This window comes from Ambystoma mexicanum, chromosome 2q (genome assembly GCF_040938575.1).
Source record: "Ambystoma mexicanum isolate Mex_15411 chromosome 2q, UKY_AmexF1_1, whole genome shotgun sequence".
In the NCBI taxonomy this organism is placed as follows: Eukaryota; Metazoa; Chordata; class Amphibia; order Caudata; family Ambystomatidae; genus Ambystoma; species Ambystoma mexicanum.
The window spans coordinates 458,057,698-458,070,426 of record NC_090924.1 but is presented as its reverse complement, the minus strand read 5'-3'; the positions used below and the strand labels follow the sequence as shown (position 1 = coordinate 458,070,426).

Genomic DNA, 12,729 nt, shown 5'->3' with positions numbered 1-12,729 from the left:
GGTGAACCGATTGGCTAACTTGGGGACAGTTAAAAGAGCCCATGAGCCAAACTCGGCAGCACAGGGCCAGTCTGGTCATAATTATGTGCAGTTCAATCACATTTTTCTGATTCCTTCAGATAGCGTCCAAAAATTAATTATAGAGATCCAGATGTCATGTGGGAGCTGTACATGCAGTCTTTATTCCATACTGGATTTGTATTTTTGTCTAATATAAACGCAGGGAAACCACTACAAGAATGCATCGATCAAAATGTGTACTTGGTGCAGGGGCACAAGTAAAGCTACATTTGGGGGTGATAAGTAGTGATGAAAGGGGACCCTTCAGAAAATAGGCAGGGCAAACCTGGAGGCTCCACCCCCGCTTTTCGACCCCCTTCCCCTCCCACGGTCTGGGGACCAACTATCAAATAGTACATTTTAAAGAACAATATGCAGAGAGGCGATGGAAGTCTTACTTGGAAGTAGCAGCTTTAAGGTTTTACTACATTTGTTCAAGTACGGTTTTCTGCACAAACACAGTAAGGCCTTGGAAATGCCTCCCTCGTCTCTCTGCCTAACAAAATGCAAGCGTGCACATCCAGGGGTGCACCTCGGCTAAGATGTAGGTGGGGGCCAACCCAAATCAAAAGGGAAGATCTTAATTCTGGAGTCAACCAGTGACTCCATCCTAGAGTCATCCAAGTCTTGTTAAGGCAGATCATCCAAACCATCCTAAGTTTGTGTATAGGCCAAAATATTTACAGGATGGTACCATGACAACTTTAGGATGGGTTTGGAATTGCGAATGATTATTGCAGATAATTTGAGTCATTTGATGATGCTTCCAAAAGATTTTAGAAAAAGGGTTTTGATATAAGCCCCCCCCCCGCCCCAGGCAGGCAGGGATCAGCGGGGGGTGAGCTTGCCAGTACTTGCTGCAAAACCTTGGAACTCACTTCCTAACCCTCTCAGACCCTCTTTCCTTGCCTTCAAAAGCAAGGTGAAAGCATGGCTGCATGCCCAGGACCTTCCCTGCACTAACTAGCCTCATCATTTGCTCTCCACAGCACTGGATCATTCTGCTTGTCCATACCCTGGTAATCTTTCTGCTTACTTATTTGTCTATACTTTGTGATCGTTCCCGTTATCCTACGGGCCTCCTCTCGCGCCTAGACCTCACAATCTGTATATAATTGCAACTGTTGCCCCCTATGGTATCTTAATCTGTATGTTTTTACATATGTTCATCTTGTGTTGTAACCTAAGATTTGCACCCAGATGCCTCAGGGCCTGGTGCGCTATATAAATAAATAAAATATAAATATCCCTTGGGTGGGATTACTATGGGGTGAAACTTATGGATAGTGTACTAGAAAACCTCAAGGGAATTTGCAGCCGTCATTCCATCTTTGCCTTCTATGCTAGGGCCCTCAAAGGTCTTAACTAAGTTCACCAATTTAGTATACAACACTACAAATACACCCCCACAATGTCAAACCAACCTGTAAACTCCCTCACTTCAGTTCTCACCTCTAGTTAACATGGCATCAAACAATAGCCTCCCACAATTACAAATCACTGCACTAAAATACACACTTTCATTGGCTTAAACAGAATCCGTTAAAGGTCTACCTGCATAATAGACTGCCGACAGTCGTTTCACCCAATATCACTATTAGCAGCTAACAATTAGTTCGACCACTCACCACACCAAAGAAAACACTTGCTGAACCCACCAGAAATCATAGACAATAGCACAAAACATGAACCCATTACAAGTTTGCACCAACCTACAAATTCACCAGATCAACCATTTAGTTCTACACGCAAGAGCACTTGCATCTTCAGTTTCACACAGCAGCATCTGAACTACAATTACGTTGTCGATTAAAAGCAGGGGCTGACATAGCAACCAAACTTGGTTGTGGGGATGTTCCAATCCCATTGTTTTTAAAGACCATAATCTGAATGATTGTGTAGGAACATGTAGGTGTCACTTCAGTGTCTAAACAGGCATGACCGTCATACTGTAACAAGGACACACTGTTCAGAATACGTGGCAATAGACTTTTGCAGCAGACAATGGACTGTTACTTGATAGTCCAATATTTTGTAGTGGTTGTGCAGCTAAATCCTTGGGAACTGCAACATTAAACTGAGACATCTGCCAATTTCAATTGTCCAGGTGAATTAACAGAGGCAGGTTGTACGTAGGAGGCACGAAGAACACTAGCCATCCCTGCCAAAGACGGTTTTCCAGCTTTTGTGAACATAACTGAACAGCCATTACATCTTTTAGGAATAGTCGGTTTCCACCCATCAGCTTTTACAATATAATTCTGTTCTTTGTTTTTTTCCACTGCATCTTCTTGTAGTTCACGCAACACTCTTAGCGCTTCCCAGATTGCACCAGTAGCTGTTTTTCTTCTCTGCCTTTCTTTTTAAAGCCCGAATTAGACCCTCTGCATGACAATAGGTTTTAATTATTTCGTCAAATGTTTTCTGTGTCTTAATACACTGTTTCTTGGCTGCGGGTATGAAAAAGGCAAGTTAAAAATTCAAAATGTATCTATCAATACAACAGACTTTTTTCTTGCGCTGTACACGGGGGTGACTCCCCTTAAAGCACAATCTTATCCGTCCCCTTGGTTTAATTTTTGCTTATTCTTGCGCTTCTTGGCACTTTCCCTCCCTCCACACGCAGCGACCCACAACTCAGTCTGGCTGCACACATACTCTGACCTGGACTACAGTCCAAGAGGGCGTTCATCCCATAGCAATTTGAGATTATACAAAGGCGCTCTACAAATAACATAAGAGAAATCTTGTAGACCATATATATATTTTAGAGTTACTCTACAGAAAAGAGATGCTGTAAAAGAGTGGTGGGCACTGTGCAGAACTGTGTGTGAAAAGGGGGAATCCCTCTGTGTAGAGACATCAGATGTACCCTCCACCCCAAACATCAAATAGATGGGCAAAAAAAAAAGAAAAAGACATTGCTTACCAGCCGATTGGAAAAGCTACTGCTTTGAAATCCTTTTCTTCACCTATTTTTCTCCTACTTTCATCAAGACCCTCTTTAAGCCATTTACAATCAACTTCACCAGAAATTGCAAAAGACACAAATTCCCCTTCCCTTCCAATACACAGAATAGTTGCAATCAAAGCACATTAAAGAGTGCCATGGTTGGACTTATTGCCTGAAAGAGAGAGAGAGAAAAAGAAAAAGGTTAATTTAGTATGCTCCAAGTTTTTGTGAAACGTGTCTGTACTCAAAACCCTTAATTTATAGTGGGCTTGCAATGAATGTTCCTGCCTGATGTGTCTATTTGTGAATGAAGTGTCTGTTGGTGCTTGGTAACTTCAGCATAAAGGTTTGAAGACCACTGCCTTAATGGAATAAAGTGAACACCCACTTTCAAACAGCAAAGCAATTATCAGCACTCCTTCTACCCCCAGGTCTGAAAACTCACACTACCGCGCTAGTCTTCTGACACACAAGGCTGCTGAAATATCCAGAAAAGCAAGAATATTGCTCCAAACTCTACAACATCGAACGAGAATGAACTGGTCCCATCATTAGAGGAAAAGAAAAAAAAAAAAAAAAAAACTACAACCATAATCATAAAAAGTATTCATCCCAGTGATCAAAAAAGATAGTCAAATTAACGACATAGGGATCACAACTAGCCCTAGCAAGCATTCAATAAATAAGTTGTAAAGTTTAAAAGGCAAACTGCTGAGGTTCAATGGTTGGAAAAAACAAACTACATTGAAGGGGCAATAAAAACTCTCCAGGAACCTCAGAGAATTGGACATAATTATAACTAGAACATGCAGTAATCTGTCTGAGTTCCTGAAACATTTGCATTTATTAAATCATGTAGCGATTGCCCCAAAGTGTTGAACATAAGTCATGGAGGGAATTAGAACACAGTCACCCGCGCCCAAATGCTGGCACAACTTTGACCTACTGTCGTAAACAAGCTCTCTATAAGTTCTTTAAAATAAATGGCATAACTGCAATACAACAGCTCTGCCTCACAGGTATAGCATCCATAACTTCAAGCAGTGAAAAAAATATATTCAAAAGCATTACAATACAAAATTACAGTCTTTGAATGACAGACAGTTTGCTTTTTATGGGAGGCACCTTTACAGAACCTCTTTAGGGGTGTTTTTACCTTGAGAACAGAGTACATGTCCTGCACACTTTTTACAATTCAGTATATGCATCGGTTTGAGATGTGTAAACAATCGATTCCCCCCAGCTTGAACAAGGTGGAAAGTGGGGTTGGGGGCCAGGGGTGGGGGGGTGTGGAGGAAGAGCTCTAGACTCTAATGTAAATCTCTTTTAGTTGTTAGACAATTAATGATGCCCCTTAGAGTGCAATTGTGTGTTCTTACTTTTTTTACTTGGCTGGTGTTCAATGACTTAGATGAAAGCAATGATCTGGCCAGGAGCAATGTTAAGAGAAATAAAAAGATGGGGGGCATCTGTCCATTGTTTGTTAGAGAAGCCTTTTTTTCTCCCTTCTTAATTGGAGCCTGGATGGCCAATAGCTGCAACCATTTTCTGTGCGCAGAAACACAACAGCAAATCATATTTGGAGCTTTTGTAAAGTATAGCCCAAAGCACCCAATGCCACCAGAAGCAGGAAGGCAGGAACCATAGCGCATTCTTCAGGGCATTTCAACCATCCCCGTCTGAGACTACTCCCGGCGGTGTGTGCTGCACACCGTACCACACAGTGACTCAGTCTGCCACACAGTTCAAATCCTAGTCAGCCTTCATGCCAGGCAAACAAATACTGTGCCCCTTGGCACCCTGCTTCAGAATTACACAATATTGAATATGCTGTGAAAGTCACAAACGCTTCCCACGTGCCACACAACAATCCTCACACAAGGGAAATGTATGCCAGCGAGCGTCTGTGCACCCACATACAGCTGTCTGAGCAACTTATTGAAAATGACAAGCATAGCACCACAATGCCCTTTATCTACAATAGACATTCACAGAGGCTATGCGACGCTGCAATGTTCTTATGCAGATGACAGAGTTAAATCTGGAGTATCTATGTGCCTGTGTGTTTTCTTCACAGTAAATCACTGGAATGATTTGCTCGTACCCACAGAAGGTGCGGTCATGTGTACATGTTGTATATGCACTGTACAGATAGCAACATCGCACACAAAGGCACAGCAAGCATGTGGATAATGGACCGCTATAAAGTAAAAAAGCAATCTGGGATTTTGCAGGGGTTTGTTTAGTACGCCGTTGAAGTCTGCACGTACACTGTCCCCTAGGGACCACGGAGAGTCTAAGTGCTCTTCCAAACTAGCAATCCAAATACACATGAACATATAAACAGTGCCAGCAAGATAGCGATTAGGTTTTTCACCTTTAATATAAAATGAAAACTGATGGATAGCCACTCTACAGCAGTGGTCTTCAAACTCTTTTGACCCTGAGTTCCCCCCCCCCCCCCAAGGAAAAGTTACCCGACTTGGGCCCCTGTATACACACAGACTCTTGTTGCAAAGGTTATCGCGCTCTGGTGTAGAATGGTGCCTCAAATGAAGGTTTGGGTGCCAAACACTACATTCTTTCAAAATCATTGCTTGCAATAACTCAAATTAGATTAGATGACAAATATTTGTAAACACAGCATTCAGAAGGTTTTGCTACAATACAGAGGACTTGACTAAAAGTAGTGTTGGATATTTCTCACAAAAGAAAACAGCCAATATTGCTGTCCTACAGTAATGTTTGACATGCCACTGATGTAACAATTAGTGTCTTAAGTACAACAACTTTGAGATTACTATCAATGCCGTCACTTGCAAGTTGGACAGTGGCATATTGGAGATCTAGTGTGAAGGGAATATCGGACTTTCAGACAGCCTGTATCTACTGGGTTCTTCCACCTCCAGCTTTGACCGATATTTAGTATTTAGGGCTCCATCTTTAGGGCTGCAAGTGCTGAGAATCCAATGTCACAAAGGTACGAGGTGCTGAAAGGTAACAGTACACATTTGGATAAAGTTGGAAACTCTGCAGACACACTTTTCCAACTACAAAGACAATTATTGCCTCTCCAGCAGGCAGTCACTTTGAAGCTCCATTAGTTCCTCCTGGAGGTGTTGGAGATGGGCCCCTACGTCTGCTAGTAAAGGCTGAACCACCCAGTCATTGACCATACAATTGTCCTCTGGAAAGTACTTGGGAGACTGGTTCTGGGATGGTTTCCCATTAGTTCAGCAACACACTAAAGATCATACATCTCAAGAGCATCTGCAAATAACAAACGCATAAGTAATGCTGACATCAACCCTCCTCCTCCAAAGCCCCACCTTCCTCTTGAATGCCGATATATTGGTATTCATAGCAAACAATGCTTTTTCTGTGCCTTGCAGGGACAGGTTTACAAAATGTAGCTTTTCAAAGATAGTGCCATGGTAAGCCAACAGTACAAGCCAGCGACAATTACAGAGAGGCTCTTCTTTTGCCTGGTCTAAACCCAGGAGAAAGTGTATCACTTTGTTTGAGAGTTCATAAATGCAATTTAAAATCTTTCCCCTGGAGAGCCACCCGACTTCCGTGTGAAACACAAAGCATCATGTTCAGCTCCCATTTCTGCACATAATGTGGCAAATAGACAGGCTCTTGTGGGGTGCACCTTAATAAAACGTACAATCTTTACAACAGAAGTCAGCATGCCATTTAATTCCCATACTGCGCACAGGCATAGCTTCCCGGGGTGCATCATGCAGTGTGTCCACAATATGCGGGGAGCTACTGCCAACACACGCCTTAGGCAGTGGGAACTTAGGAAGTAGTTAACGTCAAAATCTTCAGATGCAGTTGCTCTGCCCTGAATTGATTTACAAAATAAAATAAATCCTCCAATATTTCATTTCCATGACAGCACATCAGATAAGCAACCAATTGAGCTTCTTTTGAAATGTCAGTGGCCTCATACAACTGTAGGGCAAACTGTGTTTCAAGTGCGATATCAATTATGTACTGATATCAGAGGACAGGTCAGTGATGAGGCAGAAAATGGTGGTGTCAGACATAGGGATACTTTTGCATTTCTCTGCTGCACAGTCACCAAGCATTACCCGGTTGACAGCGAGAATTGTTGGCAGATCACTTTCTCAGCATCTGTAAAAGCCTTTTTGTTTTTGCCCAGATAGCAGCTTCCAAAGCATTTGCCGGTTCTGAGGCCACATGTTTAACAGTGTATTTTTGCTTTGTGTATGCCTTGCAGCTGCCATACAAAGAAATCCTCTGTCTTTTTTGCTAAATCTGCATGTTTTGTTTCCAAATGCCACCTTAATTTGTTGGCTGTCATTTCCTCATGTAGCACCACAAACTGCAGCTTAACTTCTCCAGTAACTGCGATCCATGTGAACGCAAAGTCCAAAAAAGAGACATCATTTTTCTGGGGTTTTTGCATTTCTTTTGTCTGTTCCCACCTCTCCTGCTTTTCGTTTGAGATGGTTTCCTAGAGCGCAAAGATGGTAGCAATCGGTTCCATGGTATAACTCCTGCATTTTAAAGCTCAAACACAATACTGTTGGCTAGAAAACACAGAAATATCACTTACTGCCGCGCGCCTTCCCCACCCTCTGCCACTATTAATCAGGGGGGGGTTTTACCCCAAACACTAATTTCTCCACCCACCACCCCCTCCCCGCATCAACACGCGTCCTCCCCACACACACACCCACACAGTCCAAAACCCCCACTTTAGTGTATGTCACATTAGTTAGAAAGCATTCTCAAGTTTTCAAAAATGTAAAATGCCTCCTAAAAATTAAAGATGTAAAATGGCAAACACCACATGCAAAAATTTAAAACAAAGCATGTGAAAAGGTGTATGGAAAAAATGCCTACGCAAAAATGGGTCAGAAATTATTGTTGGATAAAAACACAAACACATTGATAGAAGTCTCAGAAGACCGTTCGGATTGTGAAGTCCAAAAAGGAATTTGAGCTTTAAGTGTGGTCCTGGACTAGGCCACAGACAGGCGATGAAAATCACACCTGGATGCACATTGCACGGGCCGATATACACCTTCAGCACTTCCACTCAACCAGTGGTACACAGGGAAAAAAACTCCTTACCTGCCTGCATGACTGGGTCAAGTGCTTCACTGGATTTTTCTTGCTGGGACACAGGTGGTTAGGTTGATACCGCTTGGAGCGATGCTGCTCTGCTGCAATAAAAACAAACAGTCAAGGATACATGGGTCTACCTAAGACTTCAAAATTAAGATTATGAACAGGGGCTAAAACCAGCTCTTGGGGGTTAGGCATCAGCCAGTAAGCAGAACCCAGCGCTGGGAAACAAGGAGAGGGTACACAGTGCACTGTAAATGCAAATCCCACACGAGACAAACTTTCAGTACCGCCCCAAATTGCACATGAGAAAGGATCAGCCTCAAAAATAGGTTTGAAATCCCCGATTGTGACTGTAAAATTGCCCCACCTTCACCCACAGCAAAAAACAGTTGTCCTTAGACCTAGGACAAGTCCTAAAACATAGGTCAGGATTTTTGATGGTGCCACTGCTGCTGGGGGCTTAGCTGTCCTAGATGGGATGATGGAGCCAATGTGTGTTCCTGCAATGGGATGATGGAGCCAATGTGTGTTCCTGCAATTGAAAAAGTACAATAAAAAAAATATTATAGAAGTACCAGATTGACCTTGCGCATTACACTATGCCAGTCAGCACACTTCCTCCCTGGCACTCAAAAGGGACGTATGGTGCAGAGTCCTACCGGGAAATCTCCAAAGTTCCCTTTAGGCCAGTCCACCCCAGCTGACAGAGAGAACAGCAAGTAGTCAGAGCACATAGCTGAAAACTCGACTCCTACTCCGTTACAGAGACAAACATGAGAGCATCAGCTCATTATATCTTACCATTTTTCTATTCCCTGCCTAGAATAGTTGAGAGGTTCAGCCTGCTGTCATTCAAATCATTCGTCTACATATCTTACATGGAATCCGACATCCGACACAGTAGTGTTTAACCCACCAAGCTAACTTTCGGAAACATCGATTAATAGCCATTTAGCTTTTAATGCAGTTCGGTGACAGCGCTGAAGTAGCAGCAGATGCTGTCGTACCAGACACAAGGGACCCCATAACTTCTCTGCAACATATGGTGCCCCATGCATGCAATGTTCTGACACCCAAAGCAGGAGGATTTTCACAAATTCCACTTAAAATCACTTCTATGGCAGTGGTGCACCCAAAGTACTGTCAGTATTGCAGTGATCTTTAGTACATCAAAGGGTGCATAAACTTGCTCTATAGTAGATGGCTACGGGGTATTTCAGCAGGTTGACAGGCCGTTGACGTTCACAGGCCGGTGCTGAGATGTTATATATGCAAAACAATCAAATTTTTAGCAATTACTTATTAAAAAAAAGGAAGTGCTATAAAATGTTTGTGTCCACAGGATGGGTTGGGCATTTCTGCCTCTGTAGTGAAAAATCATAAGTTGGCACCCATGAACCCAGTTTAATTTGCTAACAAGTGCGGTCAGAACAACGGAAGCATTTATTTTTGATTAACCAGTTTGACAACATATCTTTATAAGTTCGGAAATTATGTTTTCCCTATGAACGTGTAAAATGCACATTTGAACAATAATGTGTCCAGCATATAGAATAACAGTGATGCCACCCCACTGCCCACCCCGGTCATGTTCATGGAAGGGTTTGAATGTGTGGGAGCTGGCAGCTATTGAGCTCCTGCGTGTAGCTTAGAAGAGCCTGGTTAGATCAGGAGCTACTTATGGCTCCTCAGGCCAACAAACCACATCTGACATTATGACATCGGACATTTAAAGCACAAGGAATCATAAATTATGGACAAAATGTTGCATCTTGTGTGGAAGATTTATTTGTGGAACATTATGTGGTAGTCCCTGGTAAATGCTCGATCTCTAAGAGCTGCTTTTAGCTCCTGCTTAGTCAATCTTAATTTCGATCCTTGTCATGGCCCATTGATTTCTGTGGTGTCCCTTTCAGGACAGAAGAAAACAAACGGGATGAGCAAACAGAGCCAGGAAATGCACGAGTGGTGGCTAGGGAAAGTAGCATAGCGAAGATAAGGTCACCGAGCCCTCCCTCGGCAAATCTAGGGGCTTGGTAAGCCTGGTAAGGGCTGAGTCAGGCAAGGTCCCGAGATCCGGCCAGACATTGGATGCCGGATCTTAGGCCCAGCCAGAACCGGCCCATGGACCAGAGGAGTGATGAGGCAGAGGGGCAGCCAAAGCAGGGAGGGGACCAGTGTTGTAGGATATCCAGCTCCTCCACGGCAGATTGGTGGAGTCCAGGAGCCGGATATCATACACCGGCAATGTGCATTAAGTGGGACCACACGCAGGGCAGCCAGGATGCAGGCATTAGGCAGGGACAAGGGAAGTACAAAAGGAATGTACTTTATTTGTTGCTGTTCAAAGGTAGAAGTTAAACAGCAGAGCAGGCTTCAACATACTTCCATGTCCCAGCTCCCATCCTCAAGTCCCTTCTCAACCGCCAAACCCAGAACTCCCAGACCCCTTGCATTACGCATTACCTCATACATTCCAAGAACAGCTCACAGCACAACCATCAGCGCATGCAGGATACCACACAATCCATGCTTCTGTCCACGCTCGCCTCTTCTCCCTCGTGGCCCCCAAGGTGGAGGCACAGAGGGAGAGGGGAGCAGGGGACCAGCATTGCAGCGATCCGGCCCCCCTGCTTGCCTCCTCTCCCCACGCATCCGCCTTCATGGGCCCACAGGGTGGTAAGGGAGAAGAGTGACCGGCACCAGCAGGAAGCAACAACGCAGCCTGAACGCATGATCCAAATGCAGGAAAGCGCACATCGAAGATGCATTTATTTCCTGTTTCTTGGCCACGCCCCACAACGTTGCAGTGACTGCACATGTGCATAGGGGGCCAGTGGCTCTTAAGTGAGGTCCTGGATCATGCACCCCCACATTCATTAGAGAACCAAAAACCATGAGAATTACATCACCCAAGCTCCACCCACCATCTACGCCCACATTAAAAAAAAAAAAAACACCCAGAGGTTAGGCAGACATGTCCTTCCGCCCCCCAGTGAAAATGTATAATACCATAGCAAGGGGGGCAGGTGGATAAATCAAGAAAGACCTCTCGTGGTAGAGACAGACCCTGGTTGGTACAGCTCAATGCACTGCCTGGCAGCACTGAGCGGTGAAGTTGGGCACATCTCCCGGCAATGTTCAAATCCAAACCACTCACCTTGTAAAGGCAGTAAAGTTGCAGAAATCATGCCAAGGGAACTTCATGCCGTACGCCGCTGCTTTTCATCCAGAGCCCCAGGCTGCAGCTGCACTCGTGCCCGCTCCAGTGTTGCCATACAGATCGCCAGGGGCAAGAGGGTGTTGTATTCTCATTTTTATTCCTTGTATTTATGTTGGCCTGGCGCTCCCTTCAGTGTGCGGGTGGGCAGAATGTTTGGAAGTGGAACGGGTGAGAGAGAGAGGGGCGGTTGGAAGGTGGATGCAGAGGAAGCGCTGGGTCGTCTGCAATAAAGACTCATTTAATCCACTTGAGTCTCACCTGGTTACTGGAGTAGTTGTTACAGAGGACTCAGCAGCTCCAGAGCCATCCAAGCCCGCCTGTGCAGCAGTGCAGAAAAAGCAAGCAAGCATGCAGTAAAAATAGGATCAACATGGGGCTTAATTTCCAAATGGGCGAGTTCATTGTTGTTCTAACACTACAGTGAAAGCCGTGTTGGGCAGAAATGGGTGAAGAAAGTTGGTGCATAAACTGTACACCTGGACCTAGTATGATAGCAAACTCGTCTGTCGTTCCCCCGTCCCCTTACTGTTTTCCCCCCTCCCTCCAGCAGTATCTGAAACGTTGTCAGGCCTAGTACGATAGTCGCTTGTTTTGTTCCTCACCTCCCTTTCTGCACCCCTCTCTCACCTTTTGTTTTCTCCGGCTCTACCAGAAATGGCAGTCGCCTGTCTGTTTCCATTTCCTTCCCACTCTCTCCCTCCCTTCCTTATTGCACTATCTGAAATGTGGTCAGCCCAACGATAGTTAATTTCAAATCCTTACTGTTCACGGCCTGTAAGAACGTCGTTGTATTTTCCCTTGCTCCCTCCCTTGCCTTAAAGCACTTTGAAGCACATTTTGTATAGGCGCTATACAAATAAACGATCATATCGTCTTGTAGAAAACCCGTGAATACCGCAAAAAGCCAATGCCATTTGCGGGGGAGGGGGGTTCATGCAAGCACGTTTCGAAAAAACAATGAATCCGAGTTGTTGGCAGCCGAATTTGCACACACAAAAAAAAAATCTGCCCTGAAATTCCCTCGGCATGCACGGTACGTCCATAATTCAATTCTGTTTGCGTGCAGAGGGTGATGGAAATAATACTTACCAGCCAAGACGACAGTGACACACAAAGACCCGCTGTTGCTGCAACCAAAATCGAAACCGGAAAAACAAACCCACCGGCACCTAAATATACCTGGCTTTTCGAAACACTTCCAATCAACATTCACGTAAAAAAAGACCTGCCCCTTCACGGCATGGCGTGTACTCTTTCCTCTTCATGATTATCTTCCTAAGCGCGTAATAGACGTCCTTTGTCAAAACGTCAAGAGTCGACATAACCGCATTTCAGAAATACGTGAAATACGTCATAGCGCTGTAAAGGCATTTTAGAAATTGTCGGC

The 12,729-nt window shown here is 44.4% G+C and overlaps 1 long non-coding RNA gene across 3 annotated transcripts; it reads right to left on the bottom strand.

The window, feature by feature from the left end:
- Positions 1-159: 159 nt before the first annotated feature.
- On the bottom strand, positions 160-12,663 carry LOC138569516 (uncharacterized). 3 transcript variants are annotated; one of them, XR_011303252.1, is made up of 6 exons: positions 12,432-12,663; positions 11,280-11,659; positions 8,487-8,651; positions 8,123-8,214; positions 2,990-3,185; positions 160-2,510 (listed from the first exon to the last, which is right to left on the bottom strand). It is a non-coding gene; the product is annotated as an uncharacterized lncRNA (long non-coding RNA). The 3 variants fall into 3 exon arrangements; XR_011303251.1 differs by having other exon boundaries at positions 11,280-12,659; XR_011303253.1 differs by lacking the exon at positions 8,487-8,651 and having other exon boundaries at positions 11,280-12,657.
- Between the last annotated feature and the right edge of the window lie 66 nt (positions 12,664-12,729).